The 25164-nt window shown below is 44.2% G+C and overlaps 1 protein-coding gene across 2 annotated transcripts in view; it reads left to right on the top strand.

Annotated features, from left to right (window-relative positions):
* SLC16A2 (solute carrier family 16 member 2) overlaps positions 1–25164 on the top strand; it is a 70144-nt gene that overhangs the window by 22071 nt on the left and 22909 nt on the right. The window lies entirely within an intron of this gene.

Below are 25164 nucleotides of genomic sequence, written 5' to 3'. Positions count from 1 at the left end.
GAGTGTGGTGAGTAAGGTTGGACTTGGTATTAGGCAGTGACTATATGGTGAGTTTCAGAGGGGAGGTAGACGCTGCTGTTTGAGTAAAGGTAAAACATATTTAAAAGATGAGCAATGTTGGCAGCCTAAAAAGTGTCATCAATAAATTGAAAAGCTGGTCACTTGTACCTCCCGCACTCCCTCGTCCATACAGTTAGGCTCCGTGGTCAAACATCAGATTTAGGCTAGATAATCTCTGAGGTATGTTCCAGTTCTACTCTTCGTTCTCTGACTCTATGAGATTATTGAGACTTGCAATGCACTTTTCTACCTTGTGGTTACTCTCAATGTTTTATTCTAGGTAAGGAACAAATGACCATGTCACATGGCTAGACCTTGATAGACTTGGCCATAAAGTGACATGGAAGGTTTGTGGTTAGTGATGGGTAGTGACCTATGAAGCAGGGATCCTCAGGGCCTCGTAGCTCAAGAAGGGATCAGAAAAGAAGTGTGTAGATGTGCATGAGGGGGTGATGTGCCTGTTTGCATTGAAACACCATACCCCAGGGGGTCCCCCCACCTGTCATGGGACATATGTCTCATAGGGAAATGTGACAGTTAAATGTGCCACACTGATCAAATGCCTTTGGTGTACTTGAGCGTCCCTGGTGTTATAAATAGGAGGGAATGAGCCTGGATTCAAATATGTCATGGTCTGTCAGAAAGAGAAAGGATGTGTTATCATCAGTAAGGGGCTGGAGGGATCCCATAGCTGAGAAAGGGCCAAAGGAGGCTCTCTATTTCTAGAAGGAGTAAGTTCAATATCCCTGTCCACATTCAGAAAACAATTTAAGCTAAATGACTAACATCAGGTTGTTCCTTGACCCCCTTGGATCATGGAAAAATGACCAGAATAGAGTTGGCACCCTCCAGACTGGACATGCATTGAGGCCAGGCCAGCTGGTTCCCATCATAAGTGCCAGTCTGCTTTCCTCCCTGAAGCATTTCCACCACTGCTCTAAGCAGGGTGGATTTAGGAACTGGCCTGGAGTGGGGCAGACCTTCCCAGCTCCTGTTCTAGGAAAGAGGAGCAGGGACATGCCCATAGTTCAGGTACCAGTTTGAACTGGGGGGCAAGGAATGAGCAACACAGAAGTGTGGAAGCCTAGAGCATGTGGACACCTTAAAGTTTATCTAGCAGTATTTTTCAAAATGTGCATTACAACCCAATAAGGCAGCACATCACAACTTTGATACCTATTGGACTTATTGTTGCCTAAAACCCCCAGGTATCTCTCACATGTGTTTCTGGTAAGCCATAGCTCCCTTATTCTATAATTGTATGGGTTGCTTTTTAATCCACATGTAGTAATGGTTACTTATCTTTATTATAACTTACCTTTCACTTTGACTTTCCTTTTTAAAAATACACTTACACATCCCTTCCATGACCATCTTCATGCATATTTAAATCTGGTTTCATTGGCTCTGAGAGAGCTACATTTAACCTGCACATAGCTCTTGATCAGCAGGTCATATATATTTTTCCAGACTATTCCTTTTACTGCTCATCTACCCTTTCTCTATGTGATTATCATGAGGCAGATTGGCCTCACTCTAGCCAATCTGCCTACAGGCTTTTGACTACACTAAGCCCTCCTGTTATGATAACACTCCTGGCTCTAATTCATCTTTCATGTCCCAACTTAAGTCTCTATGTCTTCCATTATTCTTTATTCAACAGCTCTAAATCACCTTGATCTATCCTCTGAATTTCTAAATTTCTGTTGCATTTCCTGTGTATTGCTTCACACTTAATATTATATAACAATGTATATGTATAAATTAATATCGTATTGCCTGCGTTGGAGGTGTTTGACTGAGTCATACAAGTGAGCACTCCAGAGCAAGACTACCTGGGTTCAAATCTGGTTCTACAGCTTAGTGTGTGTCCTTGTGCAAGTTACTTAATCTCTCTGTATGTCTCAGTTTCTTCAAAACCAGGATAATAATTCTATGTGCTGCACAAGGACACTGGGTTTAAGTGAATTGATATATAGATGAGGTCGTTAGAACAGTGACTGGCACATATAAGTCAATAAATATTAACTATAACTGTGATTATATACTATATGTTTTCACATATTTTATCTCATTTGATATGGAAGAATGTTAGAGTAGGGATTGTCATCCCTATTTTACAAATGAGTAACGAAAGCTTGAGAGGTTAAGTGACTTGTTGAAGGTCATACAACAAGTGAGCTGTCTTAGGGTTATTGGTGGATTAACTATAAAGTAGAGTAGAAAATGCCATAAGAAGGAGAGAAATAGGCCCCTGGGAATTTAAAAGTTCTTCTGGCTGGGGAAGTAGGGAAGAATTGCTGATGGTGATGAGGAAACAAGTAGAATAAGATTGACTTTGATGAGAGTCTGGCAGTTCCAGGCAGAGGGAGCCCAAGTGGGGTGTGGGGTAGTAGAAGAGGTGGGTGTTGTTCCTCCTACATTATACTTCTGGTCAGGAGGAGAATGAACCTGAAGAGGAGATACCAGGGCATGGCAGCCATATGGGGAGCAGGCAGGAGAGTCGTGTGTGGGAGAGGGAGGAGGAGAGCGTGCAGTGGTAATCCAAAGCTTTGGACCTATATTCCAAAATACCTACTCACAAAATCCATGCGTATTTGTTTACTGCATTGGGCTCTTACAATCCTTGATTGATTAGTCCTGGCAACTTTATTAGATAAACCAACTGGTCTCTTGTGAAAAGTACAAACTGTCTGCTCAGTTCTGTGTTAAGCTGTAGGGGACTGAGGAAAAAGAACTAAGGTCTCTTCTTTCCCAAGGAGCTTCCAGTCTAAGTAATTGGCTTACGTGTGAGTTGTGGTGGTTGTGTGGTGCAAGTGTTATTTAATGGATTGTGTTCTGTAATTCATGAGTAGGGCTGTGGGGGAGAGGTGAGAGATGGCTGAAGAAACTGCCAGGAGATGCAGGGAAGGGAGTTGGATTGGAGGTGAGAGAAGACATTTTGCTCCCTTCACAACTGGGCAGCAAGCCATGCTTAGAGTGCAGTGTGTGGGCTGAGAATCATGGCAAGGCTTGAGCTTGGAAAACTAACTTGAAATATGAGGTATGTACATTTCTATCTCGGAAAGATTCCTAGAATGTTAAAGAAGTCAGAGGACTCTTTCGTTGTGCTGGTGGCTCAGACAGACACAGGGACTCGACCAGGGTCATACAGTAAAGCAACGTCAGAAACAGGGCCTTGTATGCACTTTCCACACTGCTGTTTCCTATCTCTCTACCTCCACCAAATCCCACTCACTTGACCTGTCACCTAAGCTGGCATCACACTGAGACTATGGGCTTCCTTCAGAGCACTGTTTCTCAACCCCAGCAGCCCATCCAAATCCATGGGGAGCTTTAAAAAATTCTAATGTACTCGTCCAGACCAGTTGAATCAGCATGTCTGGGGGGTGGGGAGATATTTTTAAAAGCTCTCTAGGTTATTCTAATGTTCAGTCAAGATTGAAAAAAAAAACCCACAGGGGTGGCTGGTTAGCACAGTTGGTTAGAGCATAGTGCGGGTAGCACTAAGGTTGCCACTTTGATCCCCTCATGGGCCACTGTGTGCTGCGCCCTCCTTAAAAATAAATAAATAAAATATTTTAAAAACAAACAAAAAACACAATGTTAGAGAGAAAACAAGCCTCGCATCTGTGAGACCTGAGGGCAACAAAGCAGATTTGCCAGCCACTGCTCCATTAAGTCTGGGCTGCCCTGCACCTCAGCAAGTCTCCAAAACCGAGTATGTGCAAAGCCTAGGAGTCTGGGAATGTGAGTTTCAGGGTCCCTGATGTTACCCTGAGTCACATCGACCCTCTTGTCATCACCTATGCCCCATCCTAGAAGGATTTTATTTCCAGCCTTTTAACTCTCTCTTTACATATCACAAAAGCCTCTGAAGAGACTTCCTGCCTCCAGTGGCAAACCCACAAACAATATCCCCCCATTTCTGACTTTTCTTTGAGGCTCCCACACACAACATGTCTCTTCTCTGTCTCTCTCCAAGGTGATCAAACTTTAAGGAATTATCAATAATTGTTTGACAAAATAAACACTTTCTTGGTCAGATTTCTGCCCCCTCCTCTATGTCCTTCCACCTATGAATCAGCACCCCAATCCTTGCCTTACCAGAGCCATGTCTGCATCCCCTCAAGCCAGTTACAGACCTCTGCTCTGGCCTCTACCGGTAGCTGAGCCCTGTCCTTTATCTTGTGTTTCGCCTGCCTCCTATTAAGGCCAGAGGCTGAAAGGTATCCTCAAAAGAGACACTGAGGCACTGGAGGGTGAAGTTTGGGTCCCTGTACTGGGATTCTGGTTTCATGTGAGCTTATGGGCTCCACCACTTAGAGCTGTGTTACATGTATACTCAGTTTTCTCATCCACCAAGCAGGTACACAAATACCTGTCAGCGTATGTGTGTGGAGTAATGCAGGTTAGGAATACTGAGGAATGGGGCGGGGGAGGGGGGGTATCAACAAAGTGTTAGTGTCCCTAAACTGTTCCTATCCTGGTCCTAAGAGTCACACTGTTGGAAGCAAATAGTTGCATGTGATGTTTTCTCCAACTCCCACCCCACCTTCTTGGCCATTCTCTGTTTTGCTATGTGTTCTCCAGACTTGGGTGGTTAAGAGGCTAGACAAAAGAAGGATAAGGTGTGTGTAGAGCAAGAAAGGCTCTATACATTCAGGATACCTGGAAAGACTACCGAAATTGAATGCTTTTGATTGACAACTAGTAGGGCCATGGAAGGAAAGAGCCATGGCTCAAGGTGGGTCTGATGTCAGTGCTTCAGGCAGAGGCTTTTTGGTCCCTGTTGTCTTCTGTTCTTCATCTCTAGAGACTCAGAGCCCCAGCTGGGCCTGTGCATGTGGTGAAATCAGCTGCAACTAGGCAAACAAGGGGTGCAGTAGAAACTATGAGTGGAGCTCTGTCCACCCAAGAGAATGTGCCTTGCAGACTTCCACATCCAAGGAGCATAATTGACCAAGGGCCTTGGCTGCTGAAATCCATCCCAGCATTTGCACTGAGTCACCTGCTACACAGTAGGTCCCTTTTCCTGAGAGCCACAGAGATCTGACTGCCTACTGACCTTGGCTTCATGGATTCCTGATGGCCTTGCTAAACCTTCCTCAGAGTGTGAGGCAGACTAGAACACTTCCGTGTAACCTTCAGTCCCTCTCTCTTTTGTTCAGGGTCAGATTTATGTTGCAGTCTCATGGCTCTCCTAGCATTATTAGGCTTCCTCCCCACTTGGTTTCATTTCCCTTAATAAATCCTTGCCCATTTAATCCCATTTTATTGTCTGATTCTTGGAGACCCCTCACTAACAGGAGGGTCCTGTATAATGAGAAGCCGTAAGCCACTCTTAGAAAATAGTCAGCAGGTTTCTAAACATTGAAGAACAATCCCTGAGGTTTGGAGAGACCTTATAGGTAACCCAAATTTATTGCCTTGCTTTACTCCAAATCAGTATCTCAGATGAACATTTTTTTTTCTTTTTCTTTTTTTAGTGTTTCATATGCCTTCTTATGGAGGAAGAACTTCCTTTTTCATTGATGTATAATTGACAAAACATTGTGTCACTTTCAGGTATACAACATAATGATTCAATACTTGTGTATATTTTGAAATGATCACCATAATAAGTCCAGTTAACATCCACCACCATACATAATTATAAAAATTTTTTCTTGTGATGAGAACTTTCAAGATCCAGTCTGCTAGCTACTTTCAAATGTGCAACACAATATTCTTAACTATAATCACCATTATATCCCCATCACTTATTCATCTTATAACTGAAAATTTGTACCTTTTAACCCCCTTCACTCACTCCCCCCACCTCTTATCCCCTGCCTCAGGCAACCTCCAATCTGTTCTCTGTATCCATGAGCTCCATTTTTTTTGCTCGTTTATTCTGTTCTTTAGATCCCACATATAAATGAGGTCATATGGTATTTGTGGTATTTGTCTGACTTACTTCACTTAGCATAATGCCCTCTAGGTCCATTCATGTTGTCACAGATGGCAGGGTTTCTTCACACGAAGATCTCTCTTGATCTTCATTGTGGATTGAGAGTCAGGGAAATCTAGCTCCAGGTTTGCCACTAATAAACCTCATCACCTTAGACATGTCCCTACACTCTCTGTGACCTTAGATCCTATACGTTCTATGACTGGCTCTTTCTGGGCCTCAGGTCTTATTTTTTGTGACTGCCACTTTTTCTATGTTTCCTCAGTCCTTTTCTTATTCAAATTGTGGTATTCATGTTTTTCTAAAGGTCAGCAATGTGTTGGAAAAGGAGTGTGTGTGTGTATGTGAGAGAGAGAGAGAGAGAGAGAGAGAGAGAGAGACAAAGAGAGAGAGAGGTCTCCTGCAGCTTGTTTCCAGCTTTGCTTGGCGATTCCCTCACACGCACTGCTAGGCAACACACATGGTGACCTACTTTTGCAAGAAGGCTCTCTTTTGAACTACAATCTTTACCTTACTCCTTGGCCTGGGATGGGTCAGCTACTAAACGACAGGTACAGATGTACGGAACAGACGGTCTCTAGTTCTGGTATCATTACCAAATTAAATTGTAAGGTTGAAAGTCATTGTAGCTCTTAGCTTTATGTTGCCAGGAACCACCCCAGAGATTTGAAAGTTAATCACTTCCGACTCCTCCTAGGAGAGATTGAGCCCCATCTGGAGAGGCCAGAATGCTTTGTTCCAAGCTCCTGATGTCCCTAAATCTAACCCTGTGCACTTCAGTGGCCTTCACTGTCTCCTACCCTCAGTGGAGTGTCTCCTTTCATAGTTGCCCCTCCCCTTGAACTCCCTCTTCCTGTCTCCTCTTCCCTCTAGTGGCGCCCTACCTCTGTTGACCCAGTATCTTTGAAGAGGGTCCCGAGCTGCCCCTCTGACTTTGGGTGGAGCCCCTTGCAGGCATGCAGAGAAAGATTGGGAATCAAGGTCGTTTGTGCTTCCTGGTTCCCAGGCTCCTTTGGGGGCTTGAGGTTCTCATTGTTTGAGGTGGTACTTGTACTGAGGCACATGTTTCCTGGGTAGTCTCCTGACTGCTAGTGTTTCACCCAGAACTTTTGGTTCCAATTTGGTATTCTACTCCCACCACGTCACAACTTCACTACCAAGCCTGCTACAGATCTGTGGAGAAAGGGCTTCTCCAAAAGAAAGGGGTAAGGTTCACAGGCCTGGAAGACCATGACCAAAGACAAACAGGACTGAGCAGGGTACAGGTAAGTCCTTATGCTTAGGACTAGTGTAGCAGGAATTTATTAGGGGTTCAACATACCTGTGAAGAAACTAAAGAGAAAATGCCATCAAAACACTTGGGCCACCAACTTCTGCTTCTGCCTTGTGAGACCATGCGCAGACCCCTTCACCTCTCTGTGGCCCAATTTCCTTATGTATCAAATTGAGAGGACTGGACTCTATCATCTTTTTAGAAAAGAATAAATCTGTACAATTGCACAAATTATTCAGAATCCCTCAGAGGGAGAGGATGGATGAGAAGAAAGTAAATGAGACAAAAATCAGTGGCGGTTCCATCACACCACTGCAGCCCCGCTTTTATATGACTTATACACTGTAAGACTGCAACTGGAAAGGAAAAGCGGTTCTATGGATTTAGAAAGATTTTAAACTTTCTAACTTCTAGTTATGAGTCTGAAAAAGTAAGAATTTAGCTTTTCTCACTTTTGTAATAGTGACAGAATTAGAGAAGACAGTTGAAATGGACACTGAGTTAGTCCAACAGCATCTGCTACAGTTAGTTTTTTGCCTTATGGATTTATAAAATAAACTGTACTCTTTTTGTACAGAGATTCTTTCACTCAGCGTAATTTAGAGACTCAAAATAATGTCTATATCAATATTTCATAGCTTTTCATTGCTAAGTAGTATTCCATTCTATAAACATAACATACTTTGTTTATTCATTCACTTGTTGATGGATATTTTGGCTGTTTTTAGTTTTGGACTATTAGAAATAAAACTGTTACGAACATTTATGTACAACTACTTTTTAATTTAACTGATGACTTTGATTTTTAAAATCTTTAGCAGAAATTGACTTAGCAAAAATAGCAGTTTTTGTTGTTCATGTTTTACATCCTTTTGATGTAATTACACATTGCTGACGCTACAGTAGCACTTCCCCAAACATGAGGAATGGGTTTCTGAAAACCTATGTAGGAAGAATTTCAGTTGAAAAACTTAAGCCTTTTTGTATAAAAAAGTTGTCTTAGGGGGAAATGAGAAGCAAAGCACTTGTAAATATTATATATGTAGTAAAACAAACCAATAACTATAATATAAAATAAAGACACTATTAATTTGTTTTTAAACCTACTGACCTAGACGAAGGCTAGGGTCTTTACAGAGCTAGCAGACACCAGCAATCAATGAGTGGGACAGGGGACACAATGCTAAGATAGTCAGTTTCAGACATATTAGTCCACCATTGAGCTAAGGAATATGGCAACACAGAGGAATCAGGCCTTTCAGGAAATGGGTTCAGAGAGAGATTGCATGGTGTGCGTCTGTTAATAGAACTGTTAAGAGAATGGGATATGAGATCTAGCTCATGTCTTCCTTTCAGGCCTCCCCAAGGAAATAACCATACTTTTATTTCATTCATATTTTATTTTGGTTTATATTTCCTTAATGAAATTTAAAATAGCCCCATGGGAGTATTTGGAAACCAAGGATGACTCTCAAGCTAGGAGACAGTGTGGCTTGAGGACATTTTGTCACAGTGTGGAAAAGGGTAGCCTAAAATGGAGGATCCAACCACAAAAACTTTGCCCTGAGCTCTGGAGTCTGTGTATGTGTCCTGGACAATAAGTTACTGCAGAGAAAAGCAAGAGCAGAACGCTTCAGAAGGCATTGATTCATCAACTGGTGCAACCGCACAGGTTCTCACTGCCCTTGCCCACCCTTCAAACTCTTCCCTACTGGTTGCCAGGGGTGGTGTTCAGTCCATCCTATAGGTTGGAGATAGTGTTTGTGCACCAGGGCACACCCCAATGGCAGGCAGGAAAGGGCTGGAGGGAGTTGGAGAGGGAACTATTGAGGAACACACTGCAATTTTCTTCCTCAGCCAACCCCCACATTGGGGTGACAATCCCAGGGAGATGGGATGCATTGTTCTTGGCTTGAAATGAAGAGGCTGTGTGAGGGGGCAGGATAAAGATGAGGAGGGGACTGAAAGGGAGGTGGTGGAGGATATGTGGACCAAGAGCCCCTGGGGCTGTCCAGGAGACTGACTGATCTTCTTACAAACATTAGAACTTCCCCTCTCCGGTCCTCCCAAACCCCAGGGACTACAGATTGCTTTGCTCTTGTAGATCAGGAAGAACATGATGTCCTTATCTGGTCAATACCACCTGCAAGGAGAGATGAGAAGGGAACCAGGACAACTGCAAACCCAGCAGGCAACAGCACTGGGGGAAGCCTAGGAAGAAGGGTACAGGCTCCATCCAAGGCCCCAGGAGTCCGGATGGGTGGTGCATGCAGACTCCATACTGTCTCACCAATGCTTCAAAGCCCCGGGGCTTGGGGCTGGTGTGAACTTTTTACTTTCATTGTCTTTATGAGCTTTTTCTAGACCTGGCTCCTAAAAAGCTTTGAAAGACAAACAGCTGCTTAGGCTACAGCGTTCTCCACCCCCTTTCCCTGACTCCATACTCACTATTCCTCTCATGTGAATGTCTTTTATCTAGGGTCTGCTGCAGACCTGTGCTTCTTCTAGGGGTCTGATTCTTGGTGCCTCTCCTTGTCACAAAGAAGTTCACCTACTGTGCCTGCTGAAAACAATAAAACGGGTATGGCAGTTCTGGAACTTATGGTTTGGGTTGAGACCAGGATGTTGTCCTGATCTAAGTTAGGTTTGCTATGTATTTAGCCAATGCCTTTGTCACAACACTAAGTATTCACTTGGCCTTAGAGAGATTTTAGACTGTTTAGCCCAGGTTCTAGATTTTGAGCCCAATTCTGGCAACCCAGATCATTTTATGACCATGGAACCAATCAAGCCAGACACTTTTCTGGCAAAACTGATGGGTTTTGTTCAATTCAACAAACCCTTCCTAAGCACCTATTTTATTTGGGGGGAACACACAGTCCTGAAGAGGAAACAGGGTCTGGCTCGCAGTTAAGTGACCTAGGCTCCAGACTTCACAGGACTACTCACTGTAGACTTCAGGCAATTCATTTCTCTTTCTTTCTTTCTTTTTTTTTTTTTTTTTAAGATTTTTATTGGGGAAGGGGAACAGGACTTTATTGGGGAACAGTGTGTACTTCCAGAACGTTTTTTCAAGTCAAGTTGTTGTCCTTACAATCTTAGTTGTGGTGGGTGCTGTTCAGCTTCAAGTTGTTGTCCTTTCAGTCTTAGTTGTGGAGGGTGCAGCTCAGCTCCAGGTCCAGTTGCCGTTGCTAGTTGCAGGGGGCACAGCCCACCATCCCTTGCGGGAGTCGAACCGGCAACCTTGTGGTTGAGAGGATGCACTCCAACCAACTGAGCCATCCAGGAGCTCAGTGGCAGCTCAGCTCCAGGTGCCGTGTTCAGTCTTAGTTGCAGGGGGCGCTGCCCACCATCCCTTGTGGGACTTGAGGAATTGAACTGGCAACCTTGTGGTTGAGAGCCCACTAGCCCATGTGGGAATTGAACCAGCAGCCTTTGGAGTTAGGAGCATGGAGCTCTCACCACCTGAGCCACGGGGCTGGCCCTCATTTCTCTTTCTTGAATCTCTTTCCTCATGACTAAAATTAAATGTTCAAATTCCATCAGCAGTTCTCAAATTTTTCACACTTTGAAATATTTTCCCTCTTGAGCCATGTATTTTGAAAGAGTTAGTTCACCAATAAATGTATTGATCACATGATAATTCATTTCCTCATCTTATTAGCCTAAGCCATAACTACCAATCAGGACTTCTGACTAGTAAAGATTATGATCTTTTCAAAATATCATACAGTTGGAATCATACAGTATGCAGTCTTTTCAGATTGGCTTCTTTCACCTAATAATGTGCATTTAAGGTTCCTCCATGTATTTTCATGACTTCATAGCTCAAATTTTTTACAACTGAGTAATATTCCACTGTCTGGATGGACCAGTTTGTTTATCCATCACCTACTGAAGGATGTCTTCATTGCCTCCAAGTTTTGGCAATTATGAATACAGCTGCTGTAAACAATCATGTGCAGATTTTTGTGTGGACATGAGTTTTCCACTTATTTGAGTAAATAGTAAAGTGGCTGCAACATTTTGCATTCCCATCAGCAGTCAATTAGAGTTCCTGTTGCTCCACTTCCTTGCCAGTATTTGGTGTTGTCAGTGTTTTGGAATTTAGCTGTTCTTATAGGGGTGTAGTGGTATTTCATTGTTGTCATTTTCATTTGCAATTCCCTAATGACAGATGATATGGAACATCTTTTCATATGTTTATTTGCCATCTGTATCTCTTCTTTGGTGAGGTATCTTTTAAGGTCTTTTGCCCATAGTTTAATTGGGTTTTTCATTTTCTTTTTGTTGAGTTTTAAGAGTTATTTGTATATATTCAATAACAAGCAGTCCTTTATCAGATTTGTCTTCTGCAAGTATTTTCTTTCACTCTGTGGCTTATCTTCTTATTCTCTTGACGTGTCTTTCACAGAGCAAAAGTTTTTAATTTTAGAGAAGTATAGTTTATCAATTATTTCATTTATGGATCATATCTAAAAATCATAACCATATCAAGATCATCTAGATTTTCTCCTGTATTATTTTCTAGTTTAAAAGGTTTGCATTTTACATTGAGGTCTACGATTAATTTTTAATTTGTGTGTAGGATGTAAAGTCTGTGTCTAGATTCTTCTCCTCCTCCTCCTCCTCCTCTTCCTCCTCCTTCTTTGCATGTGGATGTCCAGTTGTTCTTGTACTACTTGGTGAAAATACTGTCTTTGCTCCATTGTATTAACTTTGCTTCTTTGTCAAAGACCAGTTGATTATATTTATGTGGGTCTATTTCTGGGATCTCTATCCTGTTTTCTTGATTTATTTGTCTATTCTTGCACAATATCACACTATCTTGAATATTGTAGCTTTATAGTGAGTCTTGGAGTTGGGTCGTGTCAGTCCTCCAACTTTTGTTCTTTTCCATCAATATTGTTTTTAGAAGATAACAAAGCATTAAACCAGAGTATGATGTGCACCACGAGCAATCTGCTTAGAGACAGGAAGAAATCTCACTGTTTTATATAGCCAAGCAGATACAACCTATTATATACATGTTCTCAAGATAAACAATAACTTGTACTCACATAAGAGGACTTGACAGCACCACTTATCATACACAGTTCTTCCTAAATTTATATTTGGTAGTCAGAGTATTCTCCTTCAATATTGTGTTGGCTACTTTGGGGTCTGTTGCCTCTTCATATAAACTTCAGAATCAGCTTGTCGATATCCACAAAATAACTTCCTGGGATTTTAATTGGGATTGTATTGATCAAGTTGGGATGAACTGACATTTTGACAATATTGAGTTTTTCTATCCATGAACATAGAATATCTCTCCATTTATTTACTTCTTTTTAGTGGTTGCCCTAAAGTTTGCAATATACATTTACAACTAATCCAAGTTCGCTTTTTAATAACACTATACCATCTCATGTGTAGTGTGAGTACCTTATGAAAAGAAAATAATCTTAATTCTTTCCTCCTGTCCTTTGTATTTATTTCACTTATACATAAGTCTACATACATTGACTTATACATAAGTCTTATACATAAGTCTTAATACATTGTTGCTATTATTATTTTGAAAAAAAATTGATTTGTTAGGTTAATTAAAAATAAGAAAAATAAGTTTTACTTTTACTTATTCATTCTTCAATGTTCTTCCTTTCTTTATGTAGATAAGAAGTTTCTGACCTATATCATTTTCCTTCTCTCTGAAGAAATTATTTTAACATTTGTTGCATAGCAGGTCAACTGACAACAAATTCCTCCTATTTTTGATTGAGAAAGTCTTTATTTCTCTTTTACTTCTAGAGCAGGGGAGTCCAAACTGCGGCCCGCAGGCCAACTGCGGCCCATGATCCATTGTTAATTGGCCCGCAGCAAATTCCAAAAATATATTCAGTTTACTTAAATAAACCAGGTGAGGCAATACACCTCGAGTGAGTGGCCCAGCTGTTTGTGTCTTTTACCGCATATGGCCCTTCGTGAAAACTGTTGAAAAAAGTTTGGACACCCCTGTTCTAGAGGATGATTTCCTATGGTACAGAATTCTAGGTTGGTGAATTTTTTTTCTCTCAACATTTTAAATGCTTCACCCTACTCTCTTCTTGCTTACATGAATTCTGAGAAGTCAGATGTAATTTTTATCTTTACTCCTCTATACGTAAGATTTTTTTCTTTGTTTTCTATTTTCTGCAGTTTGAATATAATATGCCAAGCTGTAGTTTGGGAGCATTTATAGTGCTTGGTGCTCTCTAAGTTTCCTGGATCTCTGATTTGGTGTCTGATACTAATTTGGGGGAAATTCTCAGTTATTATTGGTTCAAATATTTCTTCTTTTCCTTTGTTGTTTGGTTCTCTTTCCAGTATTCCCATCATGTATATGTTACACTTTTTGTAGTTGTCCCACCATTTTTGGATATTCTGTTCCTTTTATTTTTTCAGACTTTTTTCTTTGCTTTTCCATTTTGGAAGTTTCCATTGATCTATCATCCACCTCACTAACTTTCCTCAATCATGTCCAGTGTACTAATGAGCCTATCAAAGGCATTCTTCATTTCTGTTACACTGTTTTTGATCTCTAGCATATGGTTTTGATTCTTAGAATTTCCTTCTCTCTGCTTACATTGCCCATCCGTTCTTGCATGTTGTCTGCTTTATCACCAAGATCCAATTTAGTTTCTAGTTGTTCTATCTTTAGTGCTATCAAACCCAGCTATTAGCCTCCACTAATTGCTTCTTAATTCCACTATTGTTTTTTCTTAATGACACCCATGGGCATAAATTGCTCCACAATCTGATCCAGTTAAAGTTACACTCCCTTGCTGGGACAGGCTGTGTTTTTTTTTGAGGCTTGCTAAGACCCTAGAATAGTTCTTAGTTTTTCCCTTGGTTCTCTCCATTAAACTTACAGTTGTACTATTATTGTGGAGCTCCCTTCCCCTCTGAATTGCTCACCACACGAAGATCTCCATTGTTTTTGATGATGCCCTTAGGCAGGAACTTCTGCTCTGTTCCAAATAAAGTATGTCCCTCAGGACTCATCCATCCCCATTCTCCTCTGTTAGGTTTGTAAACACCACCCTCCCACCCACATCACGGAGGTGATCTTCTTTCCCTTGGAACCAAGACCATGCCCAGTGCCAGGAGGTCTCTGAGCTGAGCAGTGGGAGATACCTGAACTCTGGTGCAGAAACTGGCTCCTGGACACTGTAAATTTGTCCTTCCTAGTGGCTTTTCCCTTAAGGAGGCTAAAGACCAGGCCTGGGGTGGGGGGATCAGAAGGTACCAAGTCATGGGGAGGCCCCCACACAGTCTGCCCCCTGACAGGTGGCAAGAGATGGAAGGTAGGGCTCACAGAAGAGAGAGGCTACAGGTCCCTACAGCAAGACAGATTGGACCAGCTCCCTTGGCCCCCTACAAGAAGCAGCCACAGGGCGACGGGCTTGGGCTGCATTGGACAAAGCACTTTCCAAGGGTGAGGTAGAGAAAGGGCTGTCACAGGAGGAAGTGAGCTCACTGTCATCCTGGGGTTATTATCTAAGCAGACCAGCAGAGGGCCACTTGTCAAGGGGCCTGTCAGTCAGCAAGCAGTTGGGCCCCAGGACCCTTGGGGACCCAAGCACCCTAAAATGTTCTGATCCTCCCGTGCTTGGAGGACAAACCCTGCCCAGTCCTGCCTGGCCCAGACAGGTGGCTCAGAAATACCCCCGGGGACTGCAGGCCTTTCCTGGGGCTTCCAAAAGGAGCAGCATTCACATCCATTAGGACTAAGGAGCAGCGTTCACATCTATTAGAACTCTAATTGGCATCTTAATTGCTAGTCTCACTCCACTCTTGGACTTGTGTGCTGTATAATGAGTACCAGCTGTGCAACCCTCCCCACCCCTCCCCCCTTCTCCCTAGGGATCAGCTCCCAGCTGTGCCTCACCTTCTCTGCACCCACTACCCACATCCCCAACAAAGGTTGGAGGCAAGGGTGAGCTCCCCACAGTGTCTGCGTTGCACCTTCTCCCCCACCCACCCCCACCCCTTTCCAGTGAGCTCAGGAAATCGGTTTTAATCCCCCAGGCTCCAGTTGCTTAGCAACGGAAGAGCCTGCTCCTAGCAACCAGGAGCCACAAAGATGCTGCAGAAAGGGGGCTGTCTGGGCCCTGCTCTTGCTCAGCTCCTGAGTGCTGGCCTCCCTGATGTTTTTCTCACTGGGCACACACACCCTTCCTCTCTCACGTGCTGGGTCTCCAAAGGTTGATGTCTGAGGCAGCTGCTGGACCTCATCCACATCCTGCCAGCTGGCAGCCCCTCTGAATCCCACTTCCCAGGCCAGCAGGACGGGGCTCATGATCGCAGCAGGGTGGCTCTGGGGTGTGCTCTCACCAGAGACAGACTGAGGTCACTGTGTCCGTGCCTCCAGCGTGGCCTGGTAGATGGCAGTAGGGTGGACGCTTTCACCCTGGGCGAGAGCAATTCCTGCCCAGGGGTGGGAGTGGGGGCGCATTGTCATCCCAGCCCATGGGAGCCTGCAGCAAGGCAACGGACCACACATGAGAACCGCCCCTACCCCCCACCAGCCCCAAGATCAGCAAACTGACCACACATGAGAACCGCCCCTACCCCCCACCAGCCCCAAGATCAGCAAACTGACCACACATGAGAACCGCCCCTACCCCCCACCAGCCCCAAGATCAGCAAACTGACCGTCAGAGAAGGGCTCAGGCCCACAGCCTCTCTGTGACAGTTGTGACAGTCGAGTGTGAAGCAATGGCAGAGCACGGGGCTCCCCAACGCAGGCAGCATCCATGAGGCTGCCAGGCCATTTGGCAGCCCTGGAGGCATCTGCGTCCCCTCCCCAAAGGTCAGCGAGGGCAGGTGTCCCCACCCAAAGAAGAAGCCTGGTGCCCTCCTACCTCCTGGCATGGCCCCAGCTCAGGGTGATCAGCAGTGCAGGTTTCGCCTTTGACTGGCAGCTTTCCTAGGACTTTTGAACTTCACCATACTCAGGAGTGTGTCCCAGGAGAGGCCTGTGGGGAATTCTGACTCGGTGCTAATCACAGACCTCACTGGTCTTCACAGGAAGGTCTCATTCGTGCATTCCCCCAACCCTCCCGTGGGGACTCACGCTCTGACAATGGGGCTGCCCCCCAGGAATGAACCACGAAAGGGAGGCTGTGGGAAGCGGGTCTCCAATGTGGGGTGCAAGCCAGGCTCCAATGCGGGGTGCACAGCACCCCTCGTCTCTCCCGCTGGGCCGGGCCCCCAGGCTGGGACAAGCTTCTCCCCACCAGCAACTTCTTTCCCCCCCACCCCCTCCTTGCTCTCTCCCTCCCTTTCCCTGTTTCTCCCTCCCAAGAAAAGGGCTTCTGGCTTCTGGCTTCCATTGCCTGGCAACCAAACAGGCTGTCACAGGCTGGGAGGAACAGCACAGATGCTGCCTAATGAGGGGGCTGAAATGAGGGGGCGACATCTCTGTCTCCAGTCATAAGCCGCCGCCAGCAACACCACCAGTGTGCACAAATCACACGCGTTCTTAAATTTAAGATCCTTGCTGTCTGTAAGGAAAGCGTTCCAAAGTTGAAACGATAAGCTGCATTTGGGTAAACAGCTCCTGATCCACCCTTCTCTATTTCATATTTAAAACGTTTTGCTATGGAAAATTTCAAGTTTATACACAAGTAGAATAGCATAAGGCGTCCATCCCCCACCCCCACACAGGCATATCAGCCAGCATCAACAATTACCAACTCCTGAGCAGATATCACATCATTGTATCTACAAGTATTAAGTGTATAGCTTTGGAACACAAGAATTCTCTTCTTAACACAACTATAGTGTCATCATAACACCTCAAGTAAAGAACAACAATTTCATAATATCATCAAATATGTTGTAAGCATTCAAACTTTAAATGTCTCATCAATGCCATGAAGGGTTTTTTGTTTTTTCAGTTTATTTGAGTCAGGATCTAAATAAAATCTACACATCAATCTATAGATTCCCGTTTCTGAATATCATCAGGGAGGAATCCTTTTTTGTCTACTCCTTTAAGTTCTGCAAGTGGGGTGTGTTAATTAAACTGATATAAGACAGACTGACAGGAGGAAAAATGAGTTTATTTACATGTGCAACCTCCGTGTACACAGGAGAACTCAGTGATGGTAACTCAAAGCAGTGAGTGAGATTTGGTGCTTATATATCATCTTAACATATGAAAAGGGAGGGAAAGACACTTGCAGGGAAAAGATATTCCTTTTAGGAAAGATACATGGATTTTCAGGAGAACAAACAGTTGATGAAGAAGTTTGTGATCTCAAGAAATCAACAAACAACAAGTGCTGGCGCGGATGTGGAGAAAAGGGAACCCTTGTGCACTGTTGGTGGGAATGCAGATTGGTGCAGCCACTATGGAAAACAGTTTGGAGGTATCTCAAAAATCTGAAAATGGAACTACCTTATGATCCAGCAATCCCGCTCCTAGGTATCTATCCGGAGAAATCCAAAACTCCAATTCAAAAATCGTTATGCACCCCTATGTTTATTGCAGCACTTGCACAATAGCCAAGACATGGAAACAACCGAAATGCCCATCGGTAGATGACTGGATTAAGAAACTGTGGTACATTTATACAATGGAGTATTACGCAGCCATAAAGAAGAAAGAAATCTTACCGTTTGCAACAACATGGATGGACCTAGAGAACATTATGTTAAGTGAAATAAGTCAGACAGAGAAAGACAAATACCATATGATCTCACTTATATGCGGAATCTAAAGAAAAGAATAAGTGAATGAACTAATCAGAGACAGTTGGAAACATGGAGGAAAAACTGAGGGTTGCTAGAGGGGCGGGGGGTGGGGTAAGGGGAAGTTGAGAGGTTTAGAAAATAGTCGGGAACCACAAGATGGCCACGGGGTTTTGAAAATTAATTTGGGGAACGTACAGAGGGATAGTGGATGGGGGGAGGGGGGTTCACACAGTGTGAGGGATATAAATGATAAACATCTAAGTTTTGCTTTGTCTTGTGCACCTGAAACTAATAAAAAAAAGAAGTTTGTGATCATGCTTGTGTATACAAGTATGAATGGTCTTTCTGTCTCCATCACTCACCCTGGTCTACATCAAAGATCTGTACCATCCCCTGTTCGCTGAACTCTCCGGTGCATTTCTCTCCTCCCAAGTGGCTGCCTTTGGGTGTACGTACCTCAGTCTGCCCCTCATCCAGAAGCTACCTGAATGTAGGAACCTTTAGTGTTGGAGGATGGGTGGGCTGGATGTACAGGCGGTTCTTCAAGCAGAGATCCAGGATCCCAGGCAGGAGTGGCCATCTGTTGCTCCTGGTGGCAGGGCTGGACCTCTGCTCTTTACTTACACTGCTCTGTGACCCCAGGCAGGCAGCTTCCGCCCTGTGGGTCTCACTTTCCTTATCTACACAATGAAAGGGCTGAACTAGAGGATCTCTAGGGGTCCATTAGCTTCCATGTTTCTGTGATCTCCAGGAAAGGGAGACCCACAACATTCCTTGCTAAGTAGTTGCTGGTCTTAATCATCTTTCCAGTCAGGAAGGTCTTCCTGCATGTTTCCTACTGTCTGTGAGCCTTACTTCCTCTGGCCAAGGCCCAGGCCTGCATAAGCATGTTCACTGTCCCAGAAGTACCTGGGTGGGCATCACGTCTTTTTGTCATCACAACTCAAGTCACAATAGTTGGGGACTGGGGTTTGGAGTCCTGAGGAGGCAGCTGTGTTCTGGCACTGATTGACTCTTTGTCCTCCATGTACCCCAGCCTCCCCATTTTCCAGACAAGCAGACGGGGACTTGTCCAAGATCACACAGAGCTGGAACAGCTAGGAGTTTGGTGTGGGGATCAGCTGGGGTCATCAGGAAGGTTGTCATCAGGAAGGCTGGGATGGTGAATTAGAGAGCCAGTCTCCTAAAGAGAACACTACTAAGTGCCTGAACTGGAGCACTAACTCAGCCATGACACTCATAGCTGTTAAGTCTCCTGGCTACTTCATTTAGTCAACAAACAGTGAGTGAGTTATTGGGAATGGAACAGTAAACAAGTGGGACACGGTCTCTGCCCTGTCAGAGCTTGCTGATTCCCCACCAGGAAGCTGGGTGCTGCCGGCACTGTCCTGGTGGTAGCTATTTCTGGGGGAGTCAGTTCTAGTTGATTGGGAACGTAGCCTTGGGGAGCAATTGCTCAGGCCGTGTGGGTTATGGGGCCTCAAAATATGGCAAAAGTTCAACTGCTGTGGAAAAAATCATTTTTTGTTTTCCCTCACTCATGCAGACGGCCAACATGTTTCCTTCTTCAAACCTGTGCTTGTGATTTATCTTTCATTGACCTTGACACTTAATATAAAGAGCACTGAGCAAGGCTGCCCCTTTTCTCCATCCCTGCTGCTCTTTTCTTATGTATGTGGGTGGAGTGACACAGGAAGGAAGGGGGAAATGCATGCTTCCTTGGAACACAAAGGAAAGGGCCCTCTGGTCCCTTGCAACCCCTTTCCCAGACTTTCCATCCATGTAATTCTGAGTCTACCTCTTGAACCCTATTTACTCTATTTCACAGATACACAAACTGAGTTCCAGAGAAGAAAGGTCATTTTCTTAAAGTTCCACAGCCATCAATTGCAGAACTGAAATTCAGGTTTCTTAATAATACATAATCTTTATAAATAGAATAATTGGATGTACCCATTTATAAATGTTGTCCCATTCTAATTATTGAAATGAAAATTCCCTCTCAAAATTAGCATGGTTTGGATGATAGTCCCCCTATTTACCTGGCATTCATTTTACCTCATTATTTTATATAGTCCATACAATAACCTTATAATGTGACTACTATTAGCTCCATTTTACAGAGCAGAATAAGCAATCTGAAGGGGTTAAGTTACTTGCCTGAAGGTATATAAAAGGTAAATAATGAAGCCAGTGCTGTACCCCAATTGTCAGACCAACCTCTTACCATAGATGCCTGGACTATACAGAACAGCTTGACCTCCACCTGTTAGAGAAGGTATTTACCTGGGCTGGGCAGACAATGTAGAGAACAGGTAGCTCAGGGTTGGAGGGGAGCAACAGGGAAACTCGCCCCAGGCCTGGTGGTGACGAGCCTTTGTATTGGCAGCTGATGAGAGCAGCACAATCCAGTTGAGGAGGGAGGTTAGAAACATGCAGTTGTAGGGGTACTGGATACCCACTTCCCACCCTGCCCTCTCATGTTCCCTTGTACAGCCTGGCACAGCAGTCTGCGAAAGTTCATCCTGAACAGAGCCAATTCTCTCCTGCTAAACCCCAAACTTCAAACCCATAATTAGTCTTTTATGTACAGTATTTTTTTCTCAAGGAGTTTGTCTTGGCATGGAGGCCACCCCCTCCAAAGAGCACATGTCTCAACAAACAGCTCCTGTTCCTCTTCACCTCCCTGCTTGCTCACCCTGCCCCCACCCTGGCTCTAGGGCAATGCCACCCACATAGAAGAATGGAACAGGCTGCAGTGGCAGCTGGGCAGCCTGGCCTGTACTGATACCTGCTGCCCCACCAGAACCCAGCAAAGCCCAGACCAGCCCATGGCCCACCATGTGGAAAGAGCCTCTGGGGTCTTCCAAGCACCCCAGCCTCAGACCCGAAATCCTGTCCAGTCTCCATAGGGTAGGAAGGTCCAAGGAACCTGTCCCTTTAGGCTCTGGCACTAACAGATAGTGACTTTGGCAATATACTTAATGTCTCTAGGCCTCATTTTCTGCATGTGTAAAATGAAGAGGTTGGTTTAGATGAACACTAAGTGTTGTCATTCCAAACTCTTGCGTATGTGAGTCTTAAATCTGTTCCCATTGGCAAGTCCCTTCCTACCCTCCCCAAAAAACTCTGACACTAGCGTCCTCAGTGGTGGCTTCCAATCCTGCCTCCACAGCCTAATGGACACAATGACCACAGTTGTCTTTTTAACATTCCACTTGAACCATATGTGGGCTCTCTAGCACCTAAAGATTCGGGTCCTTTTCCTGACCCTGTTATTCAAGCTGTCCACTTTTAGAGTTGGAGAAAGGCTCAGGACACATCCATTTTGTGAAGCTCTCTGGATATTTTTTTTTTAACTTTTATTTATTATAAGTGTGTTTTTCCAGGACCGATCAGCTCCAAGTCAAGTAGTTGTTTCAATCTAGTTGTGGAGGGCGCAGCTCACAGGGCCTATGTGGGGATCGAACCGGCAACCTTGTTGTTAAGAGCACCACACTCTAAACAACTGAGCTAACCAGCCACCCCCTCTCTGGATATTTTTAAATGAAAAAAAAAAATGTCTATCCTATGAGAAACTGTGATACTTTTGAAATGTTTAACTTTAACAACTAAACATTTAAACACACACCATGCAAATACAATACAATATATGTAGTTCACAAAATAATTACAAGATTAATAAGGTCTACATTAAATACCTTTTCTGAATGACAGCTCCAGCCAAACAGTCTTTCTGACCTCCTCCTGCTCTCCCCACTCCCCACAGGGGACCCTGACAATGGACAATACACTTGGCAGTGGCCTTGAATTACCTAGGTAGTACAGATGTAGCCAGCCAAGCATGGCTGCCAGGCTGGCATTTGGGATTACCGGACAAGCTCCCTTTACTTGTGCTTGGCTTGCTCTGCTCCATAGCCACCCCAGCCCCTGGTGCCAGGCCAAAATCTTGGCAGGTTCTTAGTCAGTGTTGGTTTCATGGCTAGAGAGCAGGGTGCAAATGTGTTTACAAGTCTGCTTCTGTTCCTGCATCTGCAAACCTTCAAGACCCTGACATTACCTTCCCTCTGCCTGTACCCAAATTACAGTGTTCAAACCTCTGTTGTCCTGTCCTTGCAAGTCCCTGACCTTCTCTTCAGCCACCTCCCTTCTGTGTAAGCTTTGTCTCTGCCCTAAGGGCTCCACACCCGGTTACAGGAGACACACAGGGAGTAGACTGTGTTTCTTTTGTCTGCTTTCCTTTTGACCCACACAGCTTTCTTTGCTGCCTTGTGGGCACACGCATAGGTATTCAAGTGACACAAGCCCAGACTTGAGAGTTAAGAACTTCGAGGAATTTCTCTGTTCCTGGGGTAAGCTGTTTGCTTTCTTTGCACCTTGGTAACTTCATCTATTAAGCAGATATGAAAATAATGCGATTAAATTCTGACCTTGCTGGAAGATGGCGTGTTTACCTGATCTCTGGCATTCTAAGCACATGGTGACCACAGGGCGCCTGGAGCACAATGCCAGTGATGATATGAGATACAGTTGGGAATAAGGCAAAGAACACTAGACTGAGGGTCAGAGGCCCAAACTTAGGCCTCCTTCTGCTACTAGTTTGCTTTGTGTTGTTGGGCAAGCCACTCAAGCTCTCTGGCTCTAATTTCTTCCTTTGCAAAAGAGCAAGGGCTTTAAAGTCAGACAAAACTGGATTGGAGTCTCACCTACTACGTACTAGCTGTGTGACCTAGTCTAGTCTCCAAATCCCTCTTGGTCTGTTAAGTTACTTGAGGGAAAGTACATGAGGACAGTAATAGTATTTACTTTATGAGGTTGTTATGAGGATTAAATGACATGACATGGCCAATATACATAAGGAATTTAACATAGTGCCTGTCACATGGTAAGTGTCAGCTATTCCTACTACTACTATGAAGAAATGGAAGACATTTATTGGCCAATCTAAATTCAAGATGTTTTCTTCCATCCCTGTGCCAACTCTACCACTCCCACCCTACTGCAAAGGTACGTCTCAGAGAAGTACCTACAATTTCTTTATCCAATCATCTATTTCGGTTGTTTCCATATCTTGGCTATTGTAAATAATGCTGTAGTAGACATAGGGGTGCGTATATCTTTTTGAATCAGTGTTTCGGATTTCTTTGTATAAATACCCAGGAGTAGAATTGCTGGGTCATAAGGTAGGTCTATTTATAATTTTTTTGAGGAACCTCCATAGTGTTTTCCATAGCGGCTGCACCAATCTGCAGTCCCACCAACAGTGCACAAGGGTTCCGTTTTCTCCACATCCTCACCAGCACTTGTTTGTTGATTTATTGATGATGCTATTCTGACAGGTGTGAGGTGATATCTCACTGTGGTTTTCATTTGCATTGCTCTGATAATTAGTGATGTTGAGCATCTTTTCATGGGTCTGTTGGCCATCTGTCTGTCCTCTTTGGAGAAATGTCTATTCAGGTCCTCTGCCCATTTTTTAATGGGATTGTTTGTTTCTTTGTTTTTTTGGTGTTGAGATTTTTTGTATATTATGGATATTAACCTCTTATTGGATGTATCATTTTAGAATATGTTCTCCCATTCAGTAGGCTATCTTCATTTTATTGATTGTTTCCTTTGCTGTGCAAAACCTTTTTAGTTGGATGCAGTCCCTTTTATTTTTTCTTTTGTTTCCCTTGCCTGAGGAGATAGATCAGAAAAATATTACTAAGGGTAATGTCTGAGAGTTTTTGTCCTATATTTTCTTCCAGGAGTTTTATGGTATCGGGCTTACACTTAAGTTTTTGAGTTTATTCTTGTATATGGTGTAAGAGAGTGGAAAAGGATCTGAAAAATGAGCTCTGCCAGTGTTTTTACAGTCCCTCCCTACCTCTGCCCTCTTTTTTCTACCTCCATCCCTTTGCTCTGACAAGGAATCTAAGGGTGCTGGGGATTGTCAGCAGATTCCTACTTAGAGGCAGGAACATGGCCTAATCTCAAGAGTGACATTTCCCCTGGCTTTGATCCTTCATGAAGCCATAGCAGGAGGCCCCTTAACTGTGGAGCCAACATTAGTATTTATCTCAGTTCTGAGAATCAAAGCCTTATTGATTTTGGCACCCAGTCTTCCCTGGATTGATTACCTTGTCATGTGTCCCAGGCTGACCAGCCAAGGTTTCCTTCTTCATGCTGGACTACAAGTGTGGGGAGAGCGGCTTCTGGAGACAGAGTGATCATTTAAATTGGTTACCTCTTTAGCTCAAAAGTAATCTCAAAGTTGATGGCAGGGCCCTACCCAGTTCCAGTCTCAGGGCAGGAAGGGGCTCATCATTTCAGCATTTGTTTCTTATTTTGGCTCTGCAAAGGCCCTCATGCTTCCTGGAAACAGAGCTTAGAAAATTAGCCATCTGACCCTTACTGTTCTTCCCTAGGGAGCAGCTGGTAAGCTCTATACACCATTGCCAGTCCCAGCTGCACTCACTCCTGGCCCACGGGCTCAGAGTTCCTTTCCCAACTTCACAGGGTCCTGGTCAAATAAGGCCTCCAGCCGACCTGGATGTTTCAAGGCAGAGATGCTAAAATGGCAGAGAGCCAGACAGGGGAGTGAACAGGGCATGGTGATTGAGGAAACCTGAGGCCATGAACTAAGTCTGTGGGTCTCAGTGTCTTCATCTGTAAACAACAGGAGGATCATTTATCAGCCTTTGCTTCATGCCTCTAGTTTGAGGGTGGGGGTGGGACCCAAAACTGTGAGATGGATCCAGACTGGGAGGCACTGCCCAAGAGCCCAGGAATGCCAAGTCCACAGAGCCATTGCCTAATTGAGCATAAGCAGGCAAGCATGACTGAGAGGCAACTTGGGATTTGGAGATGTCTAAGGAGAAAGAAGTCAAAGTAAATGGCCTAGGGGGCAGACAGGGAAAAGCTGGTTTGTATTTTGGGGCAGAGGGATCTCAGGGACTTTCCCATGGAGACCTCGGAGAGAGACACTCAGAAGGAGTAGTCTAAAGATGAGGGTATTAGTACTGATTCAGCAAGGGACCTGCTGTGTGTCCTTGAGAAGTTTGTGTCGTCTCTGAGCCTCAATTTCTCCATCTATGCTCTTTTGAAACTTTATTGAGGAACAATTAACATACAATAAACTGCATATATTTTGAGTGTACAATTTGACAAG

The sequence above is a fragment of the Rhinolophus sinicus genome, chromosome 18, assembly GCF_057876585.1.
Source record: "Rhinolophus sinicus isolate RSI-liver-muscle chromosome 18, RSI-T2T, whole genome shotgun sequence".
Taxonomy (NCBI): Eukaryota; Metazoa; Chordata; class Mammalia; order Chiroptera; family Rhinolophidae; genus Rhinolophus; species Rhinolophus sinicus.
The sequence above is the reverse complement of the archived record's forward strand: the minus strand, read 5'-3'. Positions and strand labels throughout refer to the sequence as shown.